Source organism: Schistocerca nitens, chromosome 9 (assembly GCF_023898315.1).
Source record: "Schistocerca nitens isolate TAMUIC-IGC-003100 chromosome 9, iqSchNite1.1, whole genome shotgun sequence".
NCBI lineage: Eukaryota > Metazoa > Arthropoda > Insecta > Orthoptera > Acrididae > Schistocerca > Schistocerca nitens.
The window spans coordinates 408,617,015-408,631,944 of NC_064622.1; the positions used below are offsets into that span (position 1 = coordinate 408,617,015).

Consider the following 14,930-nt stretch of genomic DNA (forward strand, 5'->3'; position numbering starts at 1 on the left):
AGGTCATCAGTCGCCTAGAACTTAGAACTAATTAAACCTAACTAACCTAAGGACATCACACACACCCATGCCCGAGGCAGGATTCGAACCTGCGACCGTAGCGGTCACGCGGTTCCAGACTGAAGCGCCTTTAACCGCACGGCCACACCGGCCGGCTCGAAATGTGGTGCTACAGAAGAATGCTGAAGATTAGATGGGTAGATCAAGTAACTAATAAGGAGTTACTGAATAGAATCGGGGAGAAGAGGAATTTGTGGCACAACTTGACTAGAAGAAGGGATCGGTTATTAGGACACGTTCTGCGGCATCAAGGAATCACCAGATTAGTGACGGAGGGAAGCGTGGACGGTACAAATCGTAGAGGAAACCAAGAGATGAATACACTAAGCAGATTCAGAGGGACGTAGGTTGCAGTAGTTACTTGAAGATGAAGAAGCTTGCGCAGGATAGAGTAGCATGGAGAGCTGCAAATCAGTCTCTGGACTGAAGACCACAACAACAAAAACGGTCATTTCCGAATTATAAAGCGGTGTAAGTCTACTTTTGAACAGATAGCGTATATTTTTAACTTTCTTATGTCTGTACGTAAAACTTACACTGTGCTTTTGCATCTTCTAATCGAAAATTAAGTGCTAATTCTCCGATACTGTTCCGCTAAAAGAAAAAGATTGGGTATCTGCTTGGTAAAAATGATTACCTTGTTCAGTGTAGAATAAAGTTGCGGACGCAGTGCGTGCCACCAGGATGTGGAATAACCGGATTCATCAACAATCATCCACATGGTACGAAATAGATGGTTCCGAGTGAATATTAAGTGTGTGGCGTAGCGTATTGCGTAACATTCCAAGAAAGCATGTTTCCTCCGCCTACCAGGCATCACAATGACGCAACCAGCGAATTCCGGCTGGGCACGTGCTCGGCGCAGACGTACTAATGGGTCCGCGGGTACGCGAGTGGGCAGCTACTGTCGCCTCTTCCTGTTGTCCTCATTCATCTACGGCACACGTCTGAGACAAAGGCTCACCGTGTTGTGATAAAAAAGTTGTTAAGCTCAGCTATGACTCAATTATTGGAAGTCAGAAGTTAACTTTCTGGCACAAGTAAGTTTAAACCTCTGAAGCGACACGTAAAAGCGAATGTGGTGGTGTGTAGTTCCCTTTTCCAATATTCACCATTATCGAGGTGAAACATAAATAAAAATGACTGTATGTGACTCAAAATTAATTACAAACATTGATTTATCTGCGAAAGGTAATAACACTAACTGTAAAAATATACGATATAGATAGATAAATGCAGAAAAGACATTATTTTTAATATATGAGATTATAATGTGATTATCTTTGTAAGAGTATAAAATACAATGCAATGCTCATTCTTCTGTCTAGTCTGTTTTGTTCTGTTAGTTCTGGTGTTAGCTGGAATAAGGTACGCAAGCTATTGTGATGCGCTAGCATTTGTTTCTGTCGTAACGTAATTGCAAATATTTAATGGTGTGATCTCCGTGTGTTATTTCAAGAACCTACGCCACATTTATCTTATGAAAATAATATTTAATGAAAATTATTTAGCGTGTTTCCAGCTGCTGCCGAGCGAGTAACAGTGATCTCTGATTGTTAACAATTAGCCGCGATTACGCGGTACATTTAAAAATATTTTTTCACAGCACAATGTCTGATAGCCGGAGCGGATGAAATTATGTAAAAATATTCAGTGAGATTAATTGAAGTAATCCAGTGAAATAATTTTATTAAAACTTGTCTATTTTCTGTGATAGTGAACTGGAGCTGAGTAATACTACGCTATTGCATTTACAGTAATTTGTAGGGAGCCTGGCGCTCGATAAAACCAGATATAATACGTAATTGGCAATTTACGAAATTCATTATTTTGCTTATTATATCTCTTTTGTATTTTTTTGAAAGCTAAAAGTAAAAGATAACTCCACAAAAAATCATTAACAGATCACGATAAATCAAATGACAAACAAATTTACTAGGAGAGTGTTTCCTCTAAATAAATAGTTACTTTTTTTAAAGAGATATAATAGGTGGTATGGTATTCTGCCTTGCGGCAGGTCTTGTCATGGGTTAAGCCTCTTCCACTTTTGCCTGTCCATAGCTAATTTCTCAATATTTGTCTCCTTTTATATTGTCCAGCATTTGATATCTTCTTTTTCTCTCCACCGTTCCTTCTATTCCTTCCTTCAATAAACAGTCCCTCCTCAAACAATGTCCAGTTCCGTTTTGTCTTTCTGATAACTTTCAGCATGTTTCTGTCTTCTCCAACTGTTCTTAATAGTTGTTCATTCCTTACTCTGTCTTCCAATTTCACTTTTTCCATTATTCTCCATATTCCCATCTCTAGTGCCTCCAATCTTCTTTCATCTTCCTTCCTCAATGTCCAGGTCTCTGCACCATATAGCTCAACGCTCCAGAGGCAACATTTGGCAATTATTTTCCTCAGATCTTAGCGAGCGAGCTGGCGCAGTGGTTAGGACACTGGACTCGCATTCGGGAGGACGCCGGTTCAATCCCGCGTCCGGCCATCCTGATTTAGATTTTCCGTGATTTCCCTAAATCTCTCCAGACAAATGCCAGGATGGTTCCTTTGAAAGGACACGGTCGATCTCCTTCCCTAATGCGATGAGACTGATGACCTCGCTGTTTGGTCTCTTCCCCCAAGCAACCGAACCAAACCTCAGATCTTTGTTTAGTGGTCCACAAAGTAATTTCTGTTTCCTCTTGAATCCTCCTTTTGCCATTGCAATTCTTTTCCTAATTTCTGTTAAGCAATACGTATCATATATTATTATACTTCCCAAGTAATTGGAGTTATTCACTTGCTCTATTTCCTCTCCCCCTTTTTTAATATGGCATTTTCTCCAATTTCCTCAAATTACCATGCTTTTCGTTTTCTTCTTGTTAATCTTGATTCCATATTCTTCTAATTTTGTGTTTAGATCACCTAACGTTTGTTCCATCTGTCTTGCACTCGCTGCCATCACAACATTGTCGTCTGCAAATCTTATACACTCCACTCTCCGACTCCTTATACAAGCTCCTCTCCTTCCATCAACACTTTCACTAATAATTTCCTCCAGATATATATTGAACTGTGTTGGTGATAAACAACAACCTTGTCTTACACCTCTTCTCAGTTCTATTTCTTCACTCGTCGCACTTCCTATTCGTACTCTTGCTCTCTAGTTCAAATATTAATTTCTAATTAGCCGTCTATTCCTCCAATAAACTCTATGTTTCCGTAGGATTTCCATCAGTTTGTCCCATCGAATTGTGAAGGTAAAATAACCAATAATCAAATTACATATTCTTCTTCTTCTTCTGTGGCGCTACAGTCCAGGATGATCCTAGGCCTTCCCACCGAGCTTCCACCATCCATCACGGTCACATGCTACCCTTCTCCAGTTTCTGCATCCGAGCTTACGCTTTAACCCTCCGTTGTCCAAGATCCATGCCATGTCGTCGTCTATTAATCCGTCCGGCTTCTTCTCTTTGGGTTTTCGTAACTTTTCTTTCTTTTCACAGGAAGAACGCGTTAGCCACGAGCCCAATCCCCAACCTGGAGAACCAGGATTTGTATTAGGTTTGCTCCCGTAAGGAAGCTGGCTGTACTACACCTCTGGAGCCCTCCCTGACCTATGTTGTGGCACACACGTCGTCAGGCTCCTCCGTCGACACTAACTCGGTTTGGGCGACCCTGCCAGTAGCGACACTACCGCCGGCACAGCTCTAGACTTCACGGAAGCACGCAAGGCTCCCCGCCCGGCACTGAAGGTGCCTACCACAAGGCAATGACCCCTGGGAGGAATAGTCGAATTACTGCTTCATACTACATCGAAAAAGTTCAAAGAAAGGCAGCACGTTTTGTATTATCACCAAATATGGGAGAGAGTGTCACAGAAACGATACCAGATTTGGGCTCGAAATCATTAAAAGAAAGGAATCTGACCAAATTTTCAGTCACCAACTTTCTCCTCCGAATGCGAAAATATTTTGTTGACACCGACCTACATAGGTAGGAACGATCACCACGATAAAATAAGGGAAATCAGAGCTCGTACGGAAAGACATAGGTGTTCATTGTTTCCGCGCGCTACACGAGTTTGGAATAATAGAGAATTGTGAAGGTGGTTCGATGACCCTCTGCCAGGCACTTGAATGTGATTTGAAGAGTATCCATGTAGATGTAGATAATATTTCTTTCAGAGCATTTGATATTTTGTTTCTTCCTTTACTTTTATTTGACACTTTAAGGCAAAAAAAAAAAGACAAAAGATAGAAAAAGGAAAACGAGGCAGCACGAAGGAATTTTCCGAATGAGATTGGAATCGGTAGATGTATTATATATGTACAAACAAACAAATGATTAAAATTTGAAAAAAATTCATGTGACAGAGAAAGAGCTTCACAAATTTAGGCAATCAATAACGCTTTGTCCCACCTCTGGGCCTAGCAGTTATTTTTCTTCGCTTTGGTTGACAGAGGTGTTGATTGACCTCATGAGGGATATAATGTCAAATTCTGTGTAGTTAGAGCGTTAGATCGTCAAAATCCCGAGATGTTTAGAGGGCCCTGCGCACACTGCTACAAAAATTCTCAACTGAGGAGAGATTCGGCGACCTCACTGGCCAGTCACGTAGAAAAGCAATAGAAACTCCTGCCGTGTGCCGGTAGACGTTATCTTGCTGAAACGTAAACTCATGATGGCTTGTCATGAACGGCAACAAAACGGGGCGTAGAATACCGTCGACGTACCGCCGTGTCGTAGGGTGTCGTGGATTACAACCAAAGAGTCCTGCTATGAAATGAAGTGGCAGCGCAGCAAATCGCTTGTTGATGTTGGGCCGTATGGTGGGCGGCGGTCATATTGGTATTCCAATTGGTCGAGGACTACTCCAGACACGTCTTCGCTGGTTATAGGGCCTCAGTTCAAACCGAGACTCATCGCTGAAAACAATTCTACTCCAGTGAATGAGATTTTGACACTGTACCACACAAGCGGCTCGTAGCGAAATTGTGTGCTTATGGAATATCGTCTCAGTTATGTGACTGTATTTGTGATTTCCTGTCAGAGAGGTCACAGTTCTTAGTAATTGACGGAAAGTCATCGAGTACAACAGAAGTGATTTCTGGCGTTCCCCAAGGTAGTGTATAGGCCCTTTGCTGTTCCTTATCTATGTAAACGATTTTGGAGACAATCTGAGCAGCCGTCTTCGGTTGTTTGCAGATGTCGCTGTCGTTTATCGACTAATGAAGTCATCAGAAGATCAAAAGAAACTGCAAAATGATTTAAAAAAGATATCTGAATGGTGCGAAAAGTGGCAGTTGACCCTAAATAACGAAAAGTGTGTGGTCATCCACATGAGTGCTAAAAGGAACTCAAACTTCGGTTACACGATAAATCAGTCTAATCTAAAAACCGTACATTCAGATAAATACCTAGGTATTACAATTACTAACAACTTAAATTGGAAGGAACACAAAGAAAATGTTGTGGGGAAGGCTAAACAGAGACTGCGTTTTATTGGCAGGACACTTAGAAAGTGAAACAGACCTACTAAATAGACTGCCTACACTACGCTTGTCCGTCCTCTTTTAGAATACTTCTGCGCGGTGTGGGATCCTTACCAGGTAGGACTGACGGAGTACATCGAAAAAGTTCAAAGAAAGGCAGCACGTTTTGTATTATCGCGAAATAAGGGTGAGAGTGTCTCAGAAATTGTACAGTATTTGGGCTGAAAGTCATAAAAACAAATGCGTTTTTCGTTGCGACGGAATCTTCTCACGAAATTTCAATCACCAACTTTCTCCTCCGAATGCGAAAATATTTTGTTGACGCCGACCTGCATAGGGAGGAAAGATCACACTATAAAATAAGGGAAACCAGAGCTCGTACGGAAAGATATAGGTGTTCATTCTTGATACGAGATTGGAATAATAGAGAATTGTGAAGGTGGTTCGATGTACCCTCTGCCAGGTTATTGAATGTGATTTGCAGAGTATCCATGTAGATGCAGATGTAGATTACAGGTCGAAGATGTGTCCGGATCCGCCTCAGAGAGTGATGGGATATCTGCGTGTGTGTGTTTTTTAATGTATTTTGCAGGACAACGAGAGGTACACAAGGCAGTTTGAGTTGAGACGCGTTATTCAGCAGACATGGAAATATCTTTTCAAATATTCATCTCAAGTAGAGGTACCTCCTCAAAGATGTATACACGTAGACTTGAAACGATGGGTTAAAGTTGGCACATCATAGATGTTTGAGACTTGAAAAGGTCTCTGGAATCATAAGGTTTCAGTTGGCTTCATGAAAGGATACGGAATTTTCGCTTGTTTCAGTTAACATTATTGTTGATTGCACAAATGAATACTGCAAGGGAAAAGCTGAACATTTTACTCGGATCGTGATGTTATGTCACTGTAGCCGAAGATTGACAGTCAGATATGAAGTCGATGCTGCAACTCGTTCTAAATACGAAATTACATCTCTTTAAAGTCTGTACCGCCATTAGACTGTTGTTTATTTGCGTTACATTAAAGAACTATATTATGACTGTTGCCCCGCATTATAAAAAAATGAATTTACAGTTTCTTGATGTTTTACAATAACTGCTCTTTTATTTATTTTACACACTTTGGAAAGTACAATGAAACGTTTTCTAACGGAGAATTATCTATATGTTCTGTATTTTGTTAATAAAGGCGAAAGAGTGACATTAGAAAAAATACTTGAAATCATTAAATGAAACAACAAGTTTACTGTTAGCAGTCACTGTTTATTTATCTCCACGACGCGTTTCAAAGGTTTAAACCTCCATCATCAGGTCGATTTACATTTGTATATGTGTTACGATTTTTTGGAGGAACTTGCGCCACTGTCTAGTGGAGAAACAAAACACTATTTCAGAACATGGTTTTGGGTTATTCCAACGAATGTATTCAACACCTCAAACAACACCTCCAAATCCTGTAAAAATTTATTCTGTAATAGTATAGTTAGGGCGTATGCTCTTTCTACTTTACGACAATGTTTTCTCTTCTCCTATACGATCCATGCACCCTGTAGTTTCCGACGCCATGTTTGTTTACACAATATGAGAGAATACATGTGATGTGTCACGACAGCGAATGGAATCTGTGACCACTGGAGGTACTTTACTTATTTTATGTTTACCGTTAGATACACGTTTAATTTTTTGTCAAAGAAACCCAAAACCATGTTCTGAAATAGTGTTTTGTTTTTCCACTAGACAGTGCCACAAGTCCTCCAAAAAATTGTAACACAATACACAAACAAATGTCATATTAAAAAACATAATCCACCTGATAATGGAGGTTTAAACCTTTGAAACGCGTCATGGAGTTAAATAAACAGTGCCTGTTAACAGTAAACTTGTTGTTTCATTTAATGTCAATAACGGTCACTATAATGCCTAACCTAAAATGTTCGTACTTGAAATCAGTAAACATACAACACAAATGAAACGATATGAAATGAAAATCCAGAATTTTGTTTTATCCTTCCTTCAATGGTCAGTCATTAACACAACTGTGACTAGTATACCGTCCAAAGATTTGTGACCACTTTCCGTCGCAAGACTGAATGCGGCATGTTGGTGTTATGGGTACGTGGTGCGACAGGGAAAGAATATAAGCGGACAAGAGACGAGTCAGTTATTATTTTAACGACGAAACAGGTTGCAAGTGGAGAAATTCCCGAAGATAAGAGACCTTCACAAACGGCCTAGCGCCTGAGAACGTGCAACTTGGAAACGACGAAACTTGTAGGCGTTTTATGTGCTACTGTCGAGAGCATTTCCGAAAGTTTCGTGAAGGACGGTGAAACCTTAAGTAGGCGACAAGGTGTTAGATGTTCACCCCTCATAGCAGAACGTGGAGATCGGAGGGTTACCTGTCTGTCTCTTAGGTGGCGATCTGTCGCGCATTAGACTTCAGTGTACAGTGCTGCTGTACACACAGAAGTTCCGGTGCACGCTACTCGGCGCACATAACTGAACATTGAGCTCTGCAGATGACGACCCCTACGTGTTCCTAAACTGTCCCAACTAAATCATCAATTACGATTGCAGTGCGCATGGAAACATCAAAACTAGACCGTGTCACGAGGTCGAAAGAATCACGTTTCTTGTTACACCAGGTCAACGGTCATGTTTGGATACACAGTCATCCATGCGAATGGATACTCGGAACACGTTCCGTATTACGCAGGCCGATATGGAGTGTACCATGATACAGGGGACAGTCAACTGGGTTTCCGTGGACCTATGGCAGTGATCAAAGGCGTAATGGTAGCTGCGTACAACAGCGCTTATCAGCCTGTGAGGCGCGCCGCCATAGCAGGCGTGATATCACTAAATTTGGGGTGGAGAGATTATGGAAAAGCAAAATACACTCCTGGAAATGGAAAAAAGAACACATTGACACCGGTGTGTCAGACCCACCATACTTGCTCCGGACACTGCGAGAGGGCTGTACAAGCAATGATCACACGCACGGCACAGCGGACACACCAGGAACCGCGGTGTTGGCCGTCGAATGGCGCTAGCTGCGCAGCATTTGTGCACCGCCGCCGTCAGTGTCAGCCAGTTTGCCGTGGCATACGGAGCTCCATCGCAGTCTTTAACACTGGTAGCATGCCGCGACAGCGTGGACGTGAACCGTATGTGCAGTTGACGGACTTTGAGCGAGGGCGTATAGTGGGCATGCGGGAGGCCGGGTGGACGTACCGCCGAATTGCTCAACACGTGGGGCGTGAGGTCTCCACAGTACATCGATGTTGTCACCAGTGGTCGGCGGAAGGTGCACGTGCCCGTCGACCTGGGACCGGACCGCAGCGACGCACGGATGCACGCCAAGACCGTAGGATCCTACGCAGTGCCGTAGGGGACCGCACCGCCACTTCCCAGCAAATTAGGGACACTGTTGCTCCTGGGGTATCGGCGAGGACCATTCGCAACCGTCTCCATGAAGCTGGGCTACGGTCCCGCACACCGTTAGGCCGTCTTCCGCTCACGCCCCAACATCGTGCAGCCCGCCTCCAGTGGTGTCGCGACAGGCGTGAATGGAGGGACGAATGGAGACGTGTCGTCTTCAGCGATGAGAGTCGCTTCTGCCTTGGTGCCAATGATGGTCGTATGCGTGTTTGGCGCCGTGCAGGTGAGCGCCACAATCAGGACTGCATACGACCGAGGCACACAGGGCCAACACCCGGCATCATGGTGTGGGGAGCGATCTCCTACACTGGCCGTACACCACTACATCCAAACCGTCATCGAACCAATCGTTCTACCATTCCTAGACCGGCAAGGGAACTTGCTGTTCCAACAGGACAATGCACGTCCGCATGTATCCCGTGCCACCCAACGTGCTCTAGAAGGTGTAAGTCAACTACCCTGGCCAGCAAGATCTCCGGATCTGTCCCCCATTGAGCATGTTTGGGACTGGATGAAGCGTCGTCTCACGCGGTCTGCACGTCCAGCACGAACGCTGGTCCAACTGAGGCGCCAGGTGGAAATGGCATGGCAAGCCGTTCCACAGGACTACATCCAGCATCTCTACGATCGTCTCCATGGGAGAATAGCAGCCTGCATTGCTGCGAAAGGTGGATATACACTGTACTAGTGCCGACATTGTGCATGCTCTGTTGCGTGTGTCTATATGCCTGTAGTTCTGTCAGTGTGATCATGTGATGTATCTGACCCCAGGAATGTGTCAATAAAGTTTCCCCTTCCTGGGACAATGAATTCACGGTGTTCTTATTTCAATTTCCAGGAGTGTATATTAATTAAAAATTGATTAATTTATTGAAAGAAAAGTAAAGTTAAATGCAAATACATTCTGCCATATTAAAACATTAAGATTCACATTTACAGTGATATAATCTGCTTATAAACAGCAGTGTATCTGTACTGCACAATACATTTAATAAGTAACTTCTCAGACCAAATTAATGAGCTGTGATGCGGCTCACATTGGTGCTGTTGGTAGGTTGGCATCATGTAATAGGGATAGTGGCCTCTCGTTTTCTTCTTGTGTTTACTGGCGCCACTACATTTGCTATCGTTGTCTGTCCGCGAGTGGCAGCAGCAGCGGTTATCGATATCTAGTACCGTGGTACTATCTTTGAAAGGACGTCAAGTGTTTTCTGGGTCGGAATGTGTCGGGCAGTTCGGTTGGAACGGAGTACCAGTGAGCTCCGACAGCACGAGGACATAGGGGACTGCTGGCGGCACGCAGGCACTGCCGGATTGAGGGGCTGTGATTGCGAGGGCGACATCCTCGTTCCCCACAAGACCCGGGATGTTTGAGTTGAGTGAACATTAGCACAGTAGTGAAACCTCCACTATTCTGAGATCACACTGTTTGTTCATGCGTTGGTGCTCGCAGCGTTGCTGAGACGAAGAGCAACGAGTGGAGTGTTTGGAGTTGGCGAAATTAATTGGCCATCATCCACCTTTTATTATTAATCATTGAGTTCCTTGTGTTAATTGATGAAGTTGAACCAGCGGTATTTTTTGCTTAGTGCCGCTAACGCTACAGTTACCTGCCCTGGAGATGCGATTTTCGCGGCGTTGTACCTTTCCTCGCCTTGCTGTCTGGTAAGGTGTGTAGGTCTGCAGCCTCCTTGATTGTGGTCCAGATATGTTGTTTCTTTTGGACTACTTTGGTTGTAGTGGTTTCTTTTGCTTCTGGATGTTTTAAACACTGAACTCTGAAGACGAAGTACTCTCTGCCGGTTCCGCCTTTCCTGGGTTATTCCTTCGTTGTGTTGGTTATCAGACGTTAGGTACATCTTGCAAGAGTGTTGGCCGGCGTTTAAACTGTCACTGGTTTGAGTTGCCATCCGGTTAAGTGAATACAACTCTTGGCTGCCTGTCTCATCGTTTACGAAACCGAGCGACTTTCCGAGGTCGACCCTTGAGCACTTCTCTCTTGGTTTCATCACATCGTGATCGTGGTCGTGCAATTTGTCTTAAGAATCTTTAATATTTCCAGAATGAGATTTTCACTCTGCAGCGGAGTGTGCGCTGGTATGAAACTTCCTGGCAGATTAAAACTGTGTGCCCGACCGAGACTCGAACTCGGGACCTTTGCCTTTCGCGGGCAAGTGCTCTACCAACTGAGCTATCGAAACACGACTCACGCCCGGCACTCACAGCTTTACTTCAGCCAGTATCTCGTCTCCTACCTTCCAAACTTTACAGAAGTTTGCCCGCGAAAGGCAAAGGTCCCGAGTTCGAGTCTCGGTCGGGCACACAGTTTTAATCTGCCAGGAAGTTTCAATTTTTAATATGATATTGTCTCTTAATATAATTGTTCTTTTTTTATAATATTTTACTAAGAATTTGCTGTCTAGACCTTCAGCTGTCAAATTGTTTTGAGTAATTACTATTCGGGCCTTCAGACAACAAATAATTTGAATTTCTGGTCAATAAGGTGTTCAGTTGTGAATGCAATTTGCCTAAGGAATTTTTAATTAGATATTGTGTTAACAATCAAATTTGATAATTATTCCTTATTGTCAACCTTATATGCAACTGGTTCTAAATAAAGTGTACATGATTTAAAAAAAAAAAAAGCTGAGTAAGGCCTCGTCCACTACTTTTCCTGCCTACCCTAAGCCCCATGTCTCAATTAAAAACAAGTTTCGAAATTATTATTTACTCTCCTGGACCTTTGTTGCAGAACAGTTTTTGAAGGACGGTTTAATATCAGAAATAGACGCTCCTATTTCTTCAGTTTAGATGAGATTTATGTTTTATCTTCAAATTAGCCACCGGAAAAAAAGGTGATTTCGCAATAATAATGTAAGAAATGCAGTTGTTTTCAGTGCGTGAAACTCATCAACCAACCCTGCCTTAAATTTTATTACCAATTTGTCATTTGATTTAGACACTAGCCGAAAACTTATTATTCGGCATTTAAGAGAATTTCGGGAGTATTTTCGGGTGGTACCTCTAAGACAGAGAGTAACAGGGGGTCAACAGTGTTGCAATATGACAATAAATTCTCTTAACCGTTGTAATTTTTAAGATTTCTAACCTTGTAACATTAGCGTCAAAATACTCAAAATACAATTTTGTAGGAAAGGGCGTGGTCAGAGGAGGGGCGGCGGGGGCGGCGGGGGCGGCGGGGAGGAGATAAATTTATGACTGAAAATTGGCTGACGAATACTGAAAAGTTGAGAAACGCTGTGTACTAACTCATCACTTTTGCTAAGCACCAGCGGCCCTTCATGTTTGAAATCTCCAACAACGGAGATGTCGTCATCCAGCAGATTAACTGTCCGCGTCACACGGCTATGCTACAGAGGTTACAGCATCATAAGAGTCAACTCACATTAATGACTTGGCTGTCAAATTTCCCTGATCTGACCGCAGTGGAACCCATATGGGACGCTATTGGGGGCCAGTTCCCCGCCCACAAACCACCGGTCCATATTTTATAGGAAGAGTGATCTGCGTGTAGCCTCTGATACCACATGTCTGCAGAGACCTACTTCGCGAATCCCTACTTCCGTAAACGGCGAAACCACGAACTGCGGACACGGTTCCTCGATGTTCCATACACACGCGGAGAGACTTTAGTTGCTGTTTCGTCCTATCCTTGCAAAGAAACAGACCAGATTAGCCAATAAAAATAAGATACAATCGCTGAGTCATACAAGAGAGGAAATTACAAATCCGGTTTCCGCAATCACAAGTAAACTACGACCGTATTTAATGTCAGAAAAATGGATATGCAAATTTTCACTATAATGCCAATTTTTCTCGGTATTGTGGACCCGTCGATGTGTTGATGACGTACGTGACCATTGGATGGTGAAGTTAAAATAAGAATTGAGACGCCCTGCTAAACCCGCAGGAAAGGACAGGTAGTTTAAGTTGCGGAAAGGGGCCAAAATAAGCGGCTGTCAGTTGCACTCGAACATACAACCTTTTATTTGATCAAACATTACAAGGGCCAAGAAAAAAATTTAAAAAAAACACACAGCTTTAGTTTTGGAACTTAATTAGCGGCTGAAAGCGCCATAAGCGCAAGACCACTTTAATTTAAAAACGGCTGAAAGCCAATAACTTAAACCTCAACCGAAATTAGAAACTTAAAAAGCAAAGCCTTATCTTAAAACAGTTCCTGAATTAGGCTGAAGGCCCAAAGAATCTGACAAAGACCAACAACTTAAATTCAAAATCGGCTTAAGGCCCAACACTCAAGACTCAATAACATTAATTCTAAAAATGCCAATGACTTTACGTAAAACAGTTCCTAAATTAGGCTGAAGGCCCAAACCATCTAACACCTAAGGGCAAAACAACCTCAATCTAAAATCCGGCTAGAAGCCATACAAGTACAAACAACAAGAATAAACAGGAAAAGTCAGTACACCCAAGGGCGTTCAGAAGTTCCGAGGGTCGGCGTGGACTTCAAACACTAACGCTCACTTACGTGAGACAGGCAGCCTGCCCAACCATTGTCGACCCTACGACAACCCAACCAACAGACAGTCAGCGGACCCACAGACAAGACAAGCTCTGCTACACCCGACCAGCACACAACAGGGAGTTCAATGGAACAACGTAGAAGGTATTGGCGCCCACAACCAATTATACATTGAGTTGTCAAGCTACGAACCGTGCTGGGCAGTGACAAAATGATGCGGAAAATACACTGCCTGAATTTACGTCAACGGCCAGGCCAGATAACCGGAACTTTAAAGGCCACAAGGCAGAAGATTCCGCTGGTGCACTTCAATTGCCGGCCGCGGTGGTCTAGCGGTTCTAGGCGCTCAGTCCGGAACCGCGCGACTGCTACGGTCGCAGGTTCGAATCCTGCCTCGGGCATGGATGTGTGTGATGTCCTTAGGGTAGTTAGGTTTAAGTAGTTCTAAGTTCCAGGGGACTGATGACCACAGCTGTTAAGTCCCATAGTGCTCAGAGCCATTTTTTTTTTTTTTTTTTTTTTTGCACTTCAATTCAAATAACCAAGTACAGTGAAACTCCACCGGAGGGTGCCTAAAATTTGCCAACTTGAAAACACACATTGTTGCTTGCGGGAATATCCCAACAGCCGACAACCAACTCCAAATGACACAATGTGAACAGCCGTGACTTGCTGGTAGATTAAGTCAAAACTCAACTTTCGTGTCCCGGATCGGTGAGCCACGGACCTCGTAGCAATGGGAACAGCACCACACACTCCGACACCACATAGAGGCCACCAGCGGGCCTGAACAAACTACGCGCCGCGGAGATTTCCTCGCTGCTCCACGCCAACCGACTAACTGCCAGGCCCGGAAACGGTGAAAGGACCAAACAGACGTCGGGCGATGAGACGACCAACTGAACGACCAACCAACGGTCGTCTCGCTTCAACGTCCCTCCGTCGGACAGTTCATGTATGTTGCCAGCGGTTGGCGAACACTGGCTGTCCGCACCTCACTGGCGCTCCATCCCTGACTTCACTGTTACATCCCGACTGCACTGCTGGTCCAACTGACTGTCAGACACACTATGACCTAGAATTACCATCGGTTGCTCCAGAGATGGTCTGACAGAGCACTCATCGATATGTGCTGTTGCTGCTACTCACGGGCAAGTAAGGCAGGAAGTTAGTGACACCAGTAAATGGAATAAGAAAACGAGACGACAGTAACGTAATAGAAGATGACAAACATAAATGGGATAAACGCGAGACGTGCATGGCTGATGAATATTAATTAAGAAAGTCATAAGATGGTGTCAATTTTTGGACCAAATAGCCCTCTAGTTGAAATTGGTTCTCACAGTCACGCTATCGTGGAGGTAGATCTTGCATGTGTATTCTAGTGGCGCCATTTCAGAATGCCTAACAAAAGAGCCAAAAATGACCGCAGCACCACTGCCT

At 43.7% G+C, this 14,930-nt stretch overlaps 1 non-coding gene across 1 annotated transcript; it reads right to left on the reverse strand.

Moving 5' to 3' along the window:
• Positions 1–11,106: 11,106 nt before the first annotated feature.
• Trnas-cga (transfer RNA serine (anticodon CGA)) lies at positions 11,107–11,181 on the reverse strand. Its single transcript has one exon. It is a non-coding gene; the product is annotated as a tRNA-Ser (tRNA).
• Between the last annotated feature and the right edge of the window lie 3,749 nt (positions 11,182–14,930).